The sequence below is a fragment of the Natrix helvetica genome (genome assembly GCF_964273705.1).
Source record: "Natrix helvetica genome assembly, chromosome: 3".
Lineage (NCBI taxonomy): Eukaryota > Metazoa > Chordata > Lepidosauria > Squamata > Natricidae > Natrix > Natrix helvetica.
Genome location: NC_138549.1, coordinates 104,605,217 through 104,617,545, shown reverse-complemented (window position 1 = coordinate 104,617,545; position 12,329 = coordinate 104,605,217). Strand labels below are relative to the sequence as shown.

At 39.0% G+C, this 12,329-nt stretch overlaps 1 long non-coding RNA gene across 1 annotated transcript in view; it reads right to left on the bottom strand.

Annotated features, from left to right (window-relative positions):
• Positions 1–573: 573 nt before the first annotated feature.
• LOC309389829 overlaps positions 574–12,329 on the bottom strand; it is a 13,860-nt gene continuing 2,104 nt past the window's right edge. The window contains exons 2-3 of the long non-coding RNA XR_014175012.1: positions 5,739–5,882; positions 574–1,441 (exon numbers count right to left, since the gene is read on the bottom strand). This is a non-coding gene — a long non-coding RNA (uncharacterized lncRNA). The remainder of the gene's footprint in view (positions 1,442–5,738; positions 5,883–12,329) is intronic.

Below are 12,329 nucleotides of genomic sequence, written 5' to 3'. Positions count from 1 at the left end.
AGGAGAAATATCCTTCTAATGAAGCCTGGTGGTAATCCCATTATTTAGAAGAAAGTGTAATCAGTGGGTGTGAAAATCCTGAAGGTGTAGTTCAACTTCAGAGTGGATTTAAGTTGCCTTGTAAGAGCAGGGGTACTATGAAAGGAACTTAATTTAACAAGCTTTTTTGTCAACTTCTTGAAGCAAGTTTGAGTTTTGAAGGAGGGCAATTTGATTGCTGTCTTAAGGGAATGAGCCCCTCAGCATTCACTAAGACATGCTTCAAGGAGACTCTACTCTTAATCCAATTTACTCAGCTGAAGAAGTCCCACTGCTTCAGCTTGCCAACAAATTAAAATCCAGCTTCATAAAAACACCTTGAATTTGGAAGGTATTGGCTCGCCCGCTAGACTTGAAACTTCATTTATTCTGGCTAACTTCTCAATTATCTTCCCAGCAGTGAAGATGTGTAAAAGTGCAAAAATCAATAAGATTCTATTCCCTTTCTATTGGAAAGGGAAAAATTAATGAGATAGGACACTCTCTTAATCAGAAATAAATGTTTTAATTCAGATAATGACATAGTTTTCCCTTGTTGGAGGATGACAAATGCTGGCCTACACCCCCAGCAGAAGGAGTTTCAATTTTATTGTAAATATAAAAGGTATTGATCGAGGAGATGTACAAACCCTATTGCTTACAAAAGCCATTCAGGGAGACTGGGAAAACTATTAAGCACTGGGTCAGAAATCAATAAACAAGACTGAAATGTAGCAGAGGTCGCCCCAGGCTTTGTAGCATCTTAGAAAGCCGCGTGGCAAAAATAGTGACAGAAATGTCTCTGGTGGAGCAATGTTAGGGATGAAAGGGTCAGCTGTTTAATCTCTTTGGAAGTTTGACAGATCCAGAGAACAAGCTAATGTAGCCTTATTTTAAGTCCCTGTTGATTTGAATACATACTGATTCAACCCAGCTTTGACTGCAATTAGCGCTCTCTTCTAAATTTGCAGAATACAACAAATGTTTTGGACAGTGATGAGAGAGAAACAGAGAAGGAGGAAACTGATACATGGGTATGCATTTATTAATTTTCAGGAGGGAAACAAAAGTGAAGGGTCAGCAAGGTAAATATGAAACCTACACAATCTTTTTTTCCCCCAGATGAGTTTCTTTGAGAAAATTAGGGGAGGACCCAAGGAATCCTTGTCAAGCTTTTTCAACTTTAGTTTGGATAATCTTTTTCTCCCAGTCAGCCATAACTGCGCTGAGGTGGAGTTGTGTAGGAAGTGGTATATGGAAATATGGCACAGTGCTTCAGGTGTTGGACCAGGAGTGGGAGACCGAGGTTCAAGTTTACTCTTAGTTGTTGAAGTTCTCATCAAAGCTGGGCCAATTGAACTCACAGGTTATTGTTACTGTATGGAAAAAACTGGATGGATGAAATATATGCTCTTTCGAATACCTGTAAGAAAGGAGAGATTTCAGTCAAGAGGCAAATAAGGAGCACATGTTTTTCTGTCTTTCACCTCTATTCTCTATTCTTAAGGTCATATTACTTACAAGGAGAATATACTGTCCTGGATTAACTATTAAGCAAAATAAGAATACTTTTAGGGATGGTGGGCACCATAGAATTTTTTCACATGCCCTTAATTCATTCATTACTGCATTTGACTTTAGTTTTCCATAAATATTTGTATTTGCATTTTTCCCTTATAACAATTCATTTTAAAAGGCTTTAAAAAGTGTTGACATTTTTCATTTTTCCATTGCCCTAGTTAAAAATAAATAACTTGCTTATATTGCCTGCTGTTGTTTAAATAAATAAATCTGTATTTTTTTAAAAAAATTATATGAAATATAGTTTCGGGAGCCAGCCTTAGGCATGGAAGAAAACTGAATTTTTGATCTCTTATTTCACCTTCAGCACTTATTGAGTCTTTATGTCTTGTCAGTTAAGCAATGGGAGAGCCAAAGGGCAGCATTGTTGAGCTGTTCTTAGGGCATCAGTTCACTTTATTCCATCCTGATCATATCCCTGATATAGTGGGAAACAGTCTTTTGTTACTTGAAAAACATAAAGGAGACATTCCCAATATATGTGTGCTAGATTACAACTTTTGCTATGGTATTTAATAGTGTCAATCTCAATCTCAAACAATTGTTATATCATTAAACATGATAACTGATCCTCCTCCTGAGAGGCATATATTTGTAACATGGTTGTAATAATGATTTTTTTTTGCCAGCGCATCCTTTCTCAAAGGAAATGTGAATTCTTCTCACCGTTTGAGGAAAAGATGAAAGGCTAAAATGTATATGTGGAACTCTCATCATGTTTTAAGTATTGCAGAGGAACATATTGCACAGATATAATGCTCTTCAATCTGACATATGTAATAGTAGTGTAATGTAGCTGTAAGCCATAAGTTCTTTTGCCATCAGATTTCAGATGATTAGATATTCAGGTGCACATTAATTTTAAAATCTGGTAAATTTCCAAGGACAGTAAACGTCTTAGAAATAATGGTCATAATGTGAAAATAATCCCACCTGTATTGGTTAACAAGTAGAAGAATGTGGCTTAGACAGCATCACCACCAGATGGATTCGTAACTGGCTGACCAACCGCACTCAACGTGTAGTCCTCAATGGAACTGCATCTACATGGAGGGAAGTATGCAGTGGAGTACCCCAAGGCTCTGTTTTGGGCCCAGTACTCTTCAACCTCTTCATCAATGATTTGGATGAGGGAATAAATGGGGAACTCATTAAATTTGCAGATGACACCAAGCTGGCAGGAATAGCCAACACTCCAGAAGACAGGCTTAAGATACAGAAGGATCTTGACAAACTTGAACATTGGGCACTATCTAATAAAATGAAATTCAATGGTGAAAAGAGTCAGGTTCTACATTTAGGCAATAAAAATGGAATGCACAGGTACAGTATAGATGGTATCTTGCTCAGTAGTAGTAACTGTGAAAGGGATCTTGGAGTCCTAGTGGACAACCATTTAAATATGAGCCAGCAGTGTGCAGCAGCTGCCCAAAAAGTCAACATAGTTCTAGGCTGCATCAACAGAGGGATAGAATCAAGATCACGTGAAGTATTGATGCCGCTTTATAATGCCTTGGTAAGGCCACACTTGGAATACTGCATTCAGTTTTGGTTGTCACGATGTAGAAAAGATGTGGAGACTCTACAAAGAGTGCAGAGAAGAGCAACAAAGATGATTAGGGGACTGGAGACTAAAACATATGAAGAACGGTTGCAGGAACTGGGTATGTTTAGTTTAAGAGAAAGAAGGACTAGGGGAGACATGATAGCAGTGTTCCAATATCTCAAGGTTTGCCACAAAGAAGAGGGAGTCAAACTATTCTCCAAGGCACCTGAGGATAGAACAAGAAGCAATGGGTGGAAACTAATCAAGGAGAGAAGCAACTTAGAACTGAGGAGAAATTTCCTGACAGGTAGAACAATTAATCAGTGGAACAGCTTGCCTCCTGGAAGTCTTTAAGAAGATGTTGGATAGCCATCTGTCTGAAATGGTATAGGGTTTCCTGCCTAGGCAGGGGGACTAGAAGACCTCCAAGGTCCCTTCCAACTCTACTATTGTATTGTATTGTATAACACAGATTGCACAACCCATAGTTTAAATACTGTTATCCTTTTGCCTTTAAAAAATCACATTGTTTTAAACACAAGAAAACAGCAAAAATATGTACTGTATTTTATCACTAATTGTAGTACTGCAAATAGGGAGATATACTGTCCATGCCTTAAAGAAGATAAAAGGTATAGGATGTGAGGATGACTATAAATGAACTCTCAGGAAAGAAACTCTCAGGATTTTATAGATCATCCTTCCTTTCTGCAAGGATGATCTATAAAATTAGAAGTAAAGTTCTAGACATAGGACCCTCTGAATTCTTGAATATTATCTTCTTTTGTATGAGAAAAAAAGAAAACATTTAGAACGAGACTATTCTCATTCATTCTCATTGGTTAAGCATAAGGATTGTTATGGGATATGACAGAAAGTTGCCTAAAACTATGCAGAGCTTCGTTTATTATTTAGATATTTAAATCTCATGAAATTAAAAATTAGCTTTAATACAAGGATTGCTATTTAATCCAAATAGTAGAATGTAGAATCATAGCATTAGGAGACCCTTTGGAGATCATTTAGCACAATTTTATTATTGATGCAAAGTCTGAGAGATGGTTCTCCAATCCCTACCAGCCATCTAATTTATATATACCATGTATGTATGTATGTATGTATGTATGTATGTATGTATGTATGTATGTATGTATCTCACTATACATCGACCATCAATCTACCTATTTAAGATAGCCATGCTAAGAAGTGCAAGAACTTTGGCAGAGGTAGGGTGACAAGAAATGAGAATCCAAAGGATTTTAAGCACCATTTGATTTTCTATCTGATTTCTTCCCATAGTCTTTTTTAGATAAACTTTTAGATAAAATTTTTGTTTTTTCTTTAAAACCAATAAAAAGAACTGCTTTTTGAATTTATTTTTCTGGACCAAAGTGACTTGCAAACATGCATTGGCAATTTTTACTTATCCATAAGGAACTTCATTCCAAATATAAATCCAATGGGCCATTCATTCAACGTACTCAGTTGCTATCTAGCAGCTCCTCTCTCAAAGGTAGAAAGGCAGAGAGACTACCGGTATATGCAAGTAGTAGGGCGATACAATTTGATCCGAGTTAGTGTGAGTTTGTGTGTGTGCACATTTGTATGTGTGTGCGTGTGTTGGTGAGCAAGACATTATTTGAAGGATTTGAAAAGGGAGTATTGAAACTTTTAACAACATCGTTCTGGTAGCAGAGAGAGCGAGCCAAAAATATATAGATAATACTGCAACTCTGCCTTCTATTGCTGAAAATGCGGTCCCCCTCTTGACATGGATATGATGATAAGATTGCTTAGGGTCAGGTAACTCATCAGTAGGTGAAGTGTACAGCTGCTGAGGATTTCCGTTTCATCTCACCTCAGATATTATGTCAGTTCCATGTCATTTCCATCACTGAGAATGATTTGAGGGCTCACTGTGTCCCCTGTTATTGCGGTCACTTGACCTCAGATGTAACTTCTGTTTAATACCATCATTTTAACAGAGGCTACGAGTAGCACACGGGCACGCACAGGCACACATACACACTGCCAGCACTTGACCTCTTGATGCCTGACACATGCCAATTGGCTCTAGCGTTCGGGTTTCCCTGCCCCTCCGTTTTCTCACAAATGAGTGTTAAGGCCCCAATGAATGGATTCTCATTTGAAGTTCTATTTTTTCATTGCCACCAGCATTCTTTAAAATTGAATCCTTCTGCTTTTGATACATTGTGGTCCCCAGTAATAGTATTTTTCCCCTTCTTGCCTTTTAAGCCAAGAGTCTAGAATTGGCTGTTCTGGTCAACGTTCACTCATTTCTATCTGAATCTCAATGAAGGTTTATATGGGAGGAAAGTCAAACACTTCTGCTTTATGAAGAGTGAGATAGTGCCGCATGCATGGTTCTCATAAACTCAGATTTGCAGAAAGTTAACAGAAATGAGTTTTAAATACCAATGATTCGGTAGGAATGCGGCATGTTATTTACTTTGAACTGAAGTCCGGTGTTTGTACAACTTGCCCAATTGAAATCCAGTTATTTCAAACTTAATGTTTATTATAGATGGTTATAATCTCTTTATAGGATTGCTTGACTTATATTTCATTATACCTCCTGTAAAGCCTCTGCTGTAATGTTCCTATGGAAGAAGGTAGAAGTCATCTGAACAAGCTTTTCCATCTGTTCCGTTTTCCTTCATCTCTCAGAGATTCTTCCTACCTTCATGCTCAACAGTGATGGATCCTTCTCCAGCCTCTTTTGTTTGGGGGGGGGGGGTTGACAGAGGGAGGGGGAGAGATATCCAGGGATTTAGTCGGTTTTGTATTATTTCAATTTATTTACAAATAGAGAAATCAAGTCAAGGTTTAATATTCAGTATCCAGAAGCTGCAATTCCTTAGCCTTAGTTGCTTGAAGCTTGCAATTTGCCAATTTGCTTTTATGCTCATTTTCAGGGTAAACATTACATAGCAAGTAAGGTTAAGCAACTTTTTAAGGTTGGCAGCAGTTATTCTGTAATATTATAGGAAATAATAATAATAATAATAATAATAATAATAATAATAATGTATGAACATCTGGTGAGCAATAATAATACATATTTTAAATTATTAAATAAAATGCTGTAAAAGTAGTGCGATTTTTTTAAAAAAATCAGAGCACTTACGGCTTGTCTTTTACATTAAAATTTTGGATTTAAATGGATATTACCATACCCTTGGACTCAGTCTTGCAGACTCCTGCTCTTAGGTGTTTCTACTAGAAAGTCAGTGCCTAATTCAAACTGGAATAATACATGTTGTGGATGCTTTCTATTTAAATGTTTTCATCCCTTCATTCTTAAATTTAATTTGAATGGTGCAGACCAGGATCTCCCAAACTTTGAGATATACATTCCTCAGGGAGATGCAGATTGTGATGTAGACCATGTGGTTGGTGTTTGAAATCTCAGCTTCCTACAACTAAATCATATTTGAACAGTTATACATTTTCCCCCAAATCACATATACCTAGCAGATATGTGGAACTGGAGTATCAAGACTAGAGAGAAAAGATGTATAATCCCCTGAACATGGGTTGCTAACTCGGTGCAAGGCTTCCCAATGTCAGTCATAGGGAAATGACTGAACACTCAGTGGTAATCTTAAAATGATAGATGTTTTCGAGCCAGTGATAGAATTTGGATGATAAGAGCCTAATATATGCCGACAGCATAGAAAGAGTTGCATAATCTGAAGTGTTGGGATTGCCTGAAGCATCCCAGAGCCTTCGTGCAGCTCCACAGCCTCCTAAAATGCCACTGAATAGACATTTGTTATGTGGGAGAAAAGGAACATTATGAAATAAATGGGAAATAATCATATAATGGAGCATCGGTGGACCATCCCTCTTTTGTCGTGGTTAAGAAACTAAGATGAAATTCACTGGGACTTCTTACATCTGGAGGTGGGGTAGTGAACAATTAGAATGATCTGCCCTGGAAAATGATGGATTCAGATGGAAATTTATTGGTGATATGACATAGGATTCTTGCAGTTCTCTTGAATTCAGAGGTGAGAAAAAGTAAATTGTAGACTCTGTCAGTCCTGGACAGTCTGTGCCAACCAACCTGTTCCTGGATTACCTGAGAAACATTTGGCAAAGAAAGAAGGGTCAAAAGTGAGATAGGGAAAGGAAGATGGAACTAAATTGAGAAGAGAGAACTACAGAGAAATCATGAAAATTATGCCTAGAGCTTGTTAAAGCTGTGCAGTCTCAGATATCTTGACCCAGCAGTTGGAACAGAAGACCTGTGTAATGTGTGCTATGACCAATTCTTTCTATGAATATTTTTGTAAATATTCACCCTGCATGAACTTTAAAGTACTAATAGTGACAACAGTGTTCTAATGAGACAGCAGTGGCAATCACTAGGGCATTATTGGGGGCATCTTTTCACTTATCAAATCTTGGAAATTTGAAGCCAACCACGTGCCTGATGCTTATCTTTCTTGTAGTAAAAGTAAATAATTGGTAGGAATGGAAGGCAAAAATTATTAATCACGCTTTTATAAAAGAGGCATTTCTATCTTTGCTTCGATATGTACAGTTTCTTATTGCCTCCTCTTTTGTGTTTGTATTTTCTATCTATTGATGTGTTTTTATCTGACTGTACACCACCCCGAGTCCCTTTGGGGAGAGGGGGCGGTATAAAAATCTAAATAAAAGTAAAGTAAAGTAAAAGTATCTTGTTTGAAATAGAATGTAGTTTGCCCCTGTTGAAAAAGCCTTCCTTTGCACCAACAAGCTAAATAATTACAAATTTATTTCTAATCTACTTCTTGGATAGGTTCATAGACAATGTATTGTTTTTACTGCTTCAGAAAACTGGAGAAATATGGGTTCATGTTAGATGAGCTTTAGTACCTTGGCTTGGTACTAAAACAGTTTGGCCATTCTGGTGGATTTTTTTCTTTTTCAAAAGGAAACTGGGCTTTTTTGTTTGGTTTGAAGACGTTTCTTCAAACCAAATGGAAGGATGTGGAGAATGGAAGGATTTATATTCCTTGAGGTCATGTGCTTGTTAGCCCTCTTTCCGAGAGTCGTTGAGGCCACTTGGACATTTATATGTGGCCTCAGGATCACTTGAATCCTGCAGTCTGCAATTTTTTCCCCCTGGAATTCCATTCATTCTCCCGCACCATTTGAAGAGTGCATAGCTAAATGTCTATGGAGATTCCCGGTTGTCCAGGTCATGGTTGCCCCAAAGAGGCTTTCTTTCAAAAAGCAACTGGTTGAACAGTAGAGTTAACTCATCTGGTCCACAGATTACTATAAACATTACACCAGTCATAACGAATTTAAAGACTGATGCCATGGCCTTCACCTGCATAACTTATAGTAGCCATGAATCCTGGAGGATACCAAGTTGTGGACTTGCTCTTTCAGGTGAAGTCCAGACAGATCATTAGTATAAACAGAAAACCAGATGGTTTTGGACAAGTAGACCAAAATGATCTTGTTGTAGAACAACTTACATCTTTGTTTATCTTATCCTGGCCTTACAATTTCCTGGCACAAAGTCGAAGTTTCATACATTTCTAGCCTGGCTCGAGGTGGCAATGTGTAACTGGATATCAACAGCATAGTGGTGATATTCACCTCAAACCAGCAGATATCTTCTCTAGGTGAGCTCATTTAAATACAGTAGGTATATGAGGTAGCAGGAAAGGAATTGGTAGCAGCCAGTGACGTGCAGTCAGGTGAGGCAAGTGAGGCATAGCCTCACCACTCTCATCATGAAAAGAAAAAAAATGTAAAAGGAAAAAGGCGAGAGCTGAGGTCAGGCTGAGCTAGTTACTGCCTCACCGTGGATGACTCTGCTTAACTGTTTAAAAAAGCCTCTTAAAAAGCACCCTCTACTATGAGGCAGGAGAACTGCATGCGTACTACAGCATGGCTCTTTGCCTGGCTTCCTGCCTCCTCCTGTGGTCTCCTCAGTGCTAGCTTGTGCTCTCCCTCCCCAAGTGTAGTTTGATTGCAGGCAGAGCCACATTGCGGGGCAGATGTGTGTGCTACAGCATGGCTCTTTGCCTGGCTTCCTGCCTCCTCCTGTGGTCTCCTCACTGGTGCTCTCCCTCCCCAAGTGTAGTGACTTCCTCTCCAGGCCCCCATTCATTTCTCTCTCTCACACACACAGCTGGATAAAACTATATAAAAATCTAGCCCAGCTTCACTGATTACAAGTTTGAAAAGGCAACGCGGCTCCGCCTGCAATCAAACTACACTTGGGGAGGGAGAGCACAAGTGAGCACTGAGGAGACCACAGGAGGAGGCAGAAAGCCAGGCAAAGAGCCATGCTGTAGTACACACACTTTCCCCCAGCCTCTTTCTTTTGGAAGGCTCGGATCGGCTCCCCTCCGGCTTCTCTGCCTCTCCTCTCACCCCAGCCTGCCAGCAGGAGGTGAGTGGGTGGGCTTTATTGTGTTCCAGGCATTTCCCACCCAGACAGCAGGCTGCATTTGCAATGGTGGAGGTGTTTGGGGAAGGCAGCAGGGGAATGGGGGGGATGGCAGAGGAACTGCTTTCAAGCCACTGGAAAAGATATCCAATCCAACTTTTGTGTGTGTGTGGGTTTGTTTGAGAGTGAGTGAGAGAGGGAAGGGGGTAGGAGAGATAGTCCAATCCAACTTCTGGGTGTGTGTGTGCATGTGTTTGAGAGAGGGGGAGGAAGGGAGAGAGGGAGGAAGGAGGGGAAGGGAGAAGAAAAAGAAAAAGAAAGAAGGAGCAAAGGAGAAAAACAAATGCTGTCGCTTTAAATTGGAACTGAGCATGCCTGGCTGTGGAATTCTGGGAGTTGAAGTCCACAAGTCTAAAAATATTTGAAACCCAGCACTGTGTCAGTGCCTCACCAGTCATAAACCTCACCGCACGTCACTGGTAGCAGTTTATATTGTGCCAGAATGAGAATAATTTTGACAAACTCTACTACGACTTCAAGAAGTACTCGGTGTTACTATAAGGCCACTAATGAGAAAATGTCCCCAATTAATTGTATCATATCAATAAGACCAATGAAAGGCAGATATGTATGTATCTGCAGTAGCAGGGTAGAAAGTAAATGTCTACTGTTACCATTTGAGCACAAAAATTGTGTAGGCACTATTTAGCCAATCAATGGCTTAGGTCCAGGGTACCTGCGAGACCACCTACTGCCACCAGTAGCCTCCCACCGTCCAGTACGATCCAACAGAGTTGGCCTCCTCAGGGTGCCGTCGACCAGACAGTGTCGGCTGGTGACCCCCAGGGGGAGAGCCTTCTCTGTGGGAGCACTTTCCCTCTGGAATGAGCTGCCCCCGGAGCTTCGCATAATCCCTGACTTCCGGTTCTTCTGACATGCCCTAAAAAGTTGGCTTTTCCAGCAAGCCGGCCTGGCCTGTTAATTTTAACTCATTTTTAAATGTATTGTCTTATAAATTCGGTTTGTTTTTTTGGATATGTATTTAATTTCTTTTTAACTTTTGGGATGTGTGTTTTTTAATGTTGTACGCCACCCTCAGTCCTTTGGGAGAGGGGCGGCATATAAATCCAAACAAAACAAACAAAACAAACAAACAAACAATCAAATGAAACTTTAGTTAATTCAAGGAAGGTCCTACTTTAATAAGATGATAAATGGTAGATTGGAAAGCAGTCATTTACATCTTGAATGTATGGTGGGCATGAATTGATGGGCATAGGTGAATGTATGCCCATCAAATAAAGGTAGATCTTGACTTACGACAATTGCATCCAAAACTTCTGTTGCTAAGCGAGATATTTGTTAAGTGAGTATGGCCCCAATTTACTACCTTTCTTGGCACAGTTGTTAAGTGAATCTGGCTTACCCATTTGGCTTTGCTTGTCAGAAGGTAGCAAAAGGTGATCACTTAATCCTGGGACACTATGAACCGTCATAAATATGGGTCAGCTGCTAAGCTTCCAAATTTTGATCACATGACCATGGGGATGATGCAATGGCCGTAAGTGTAAAATATGGTCATACCTCACGGTTTTCAGTGCCGTTGTAACTTCAAATGGCCACTAAATGAACTGTTGTAAGTCGAGAACTACCTGCAGTTTGAATCAAGAAACCTTGAATATTAACCGTAGTCAAAATTACCCTGTGATAAGAATAAATTTTACAACTAAATAAACTGTGTTTATGTGTTTTCCTAAGAAGTGTTACAGATAGACAGTACGAGCAATTATAACTAATGAATGCAACAAAATTTTACATTTATGTTGGAAATCTTGGTAAATCAGTTTGCAGCAACAGAACAACTATTATTAAACCAAGAAAGAAAGAAAAATATTCCATAGGTCAGCCAGCAGAAAGAAGGCAGTCTTAGAATGAGACTTTGACTTGTCTATTTTCCTGGGTTTGGGCTGAAAAAAAATTCTGTAGTACATTTGGGCATTCCCAGGCTTGGATGAAAAAATATGAATAAATTGATTAAAAAGTTCTTCTATTTCTCCTTCTGGACAGTTTGCCATATAACTCTCAGAACCTTCTCTGAATTTTTTTTTAAAGAAAGAACTTGGCTAACAAATAAAATTATTCTGGCTGCCATAAAAAACAACTTGTGTTTCTTTTTTTTAAAAAACGCAAGCAATAAACATTTAGCACTTTAGTTGATACAGTATATGATGAGCTTGGTTGTTTTCTTATAGACATTTCATTATCAAACTAGATAACATCATCAGTGCTAGAAGGGAGCATGGTTGCTCTTATTTTTATATGCAAGTAGCTTGCCCTGTCAATGTTGGGGGGAGTGTTCTTGTTTAATTATTATTGTTGTTGTTTGTTTAGTTGATGGACAGCAAAGAATAATTGGGCTATCTCTGATGGAAGTGGAAGATCCACATCTGGGCAATACCATTACAGATTGCTCCAAAATGGTTCACACTATTACATGTTTCTGCAGGCATAAACAAGCAAGCAAAAGCTCTACATAGATTTAAAAAAATATTCTAATCTAGCAGAATTTCTATTAAAAAAAAGATTTGAAGTTTCATCTGCAGTGGTAGGGTAGAAGGAGAGTTCACCAATATACAAAAATAAGAATTGTACCTTCAGATTGGTCGTACCTCTTTGATTTACTGTAGCAAACTACACATAATGTGAAGCAAAACCCCGCACAGATGGCTCAGAGCTCCTACTAATGAGCCAAGGCATATGCGA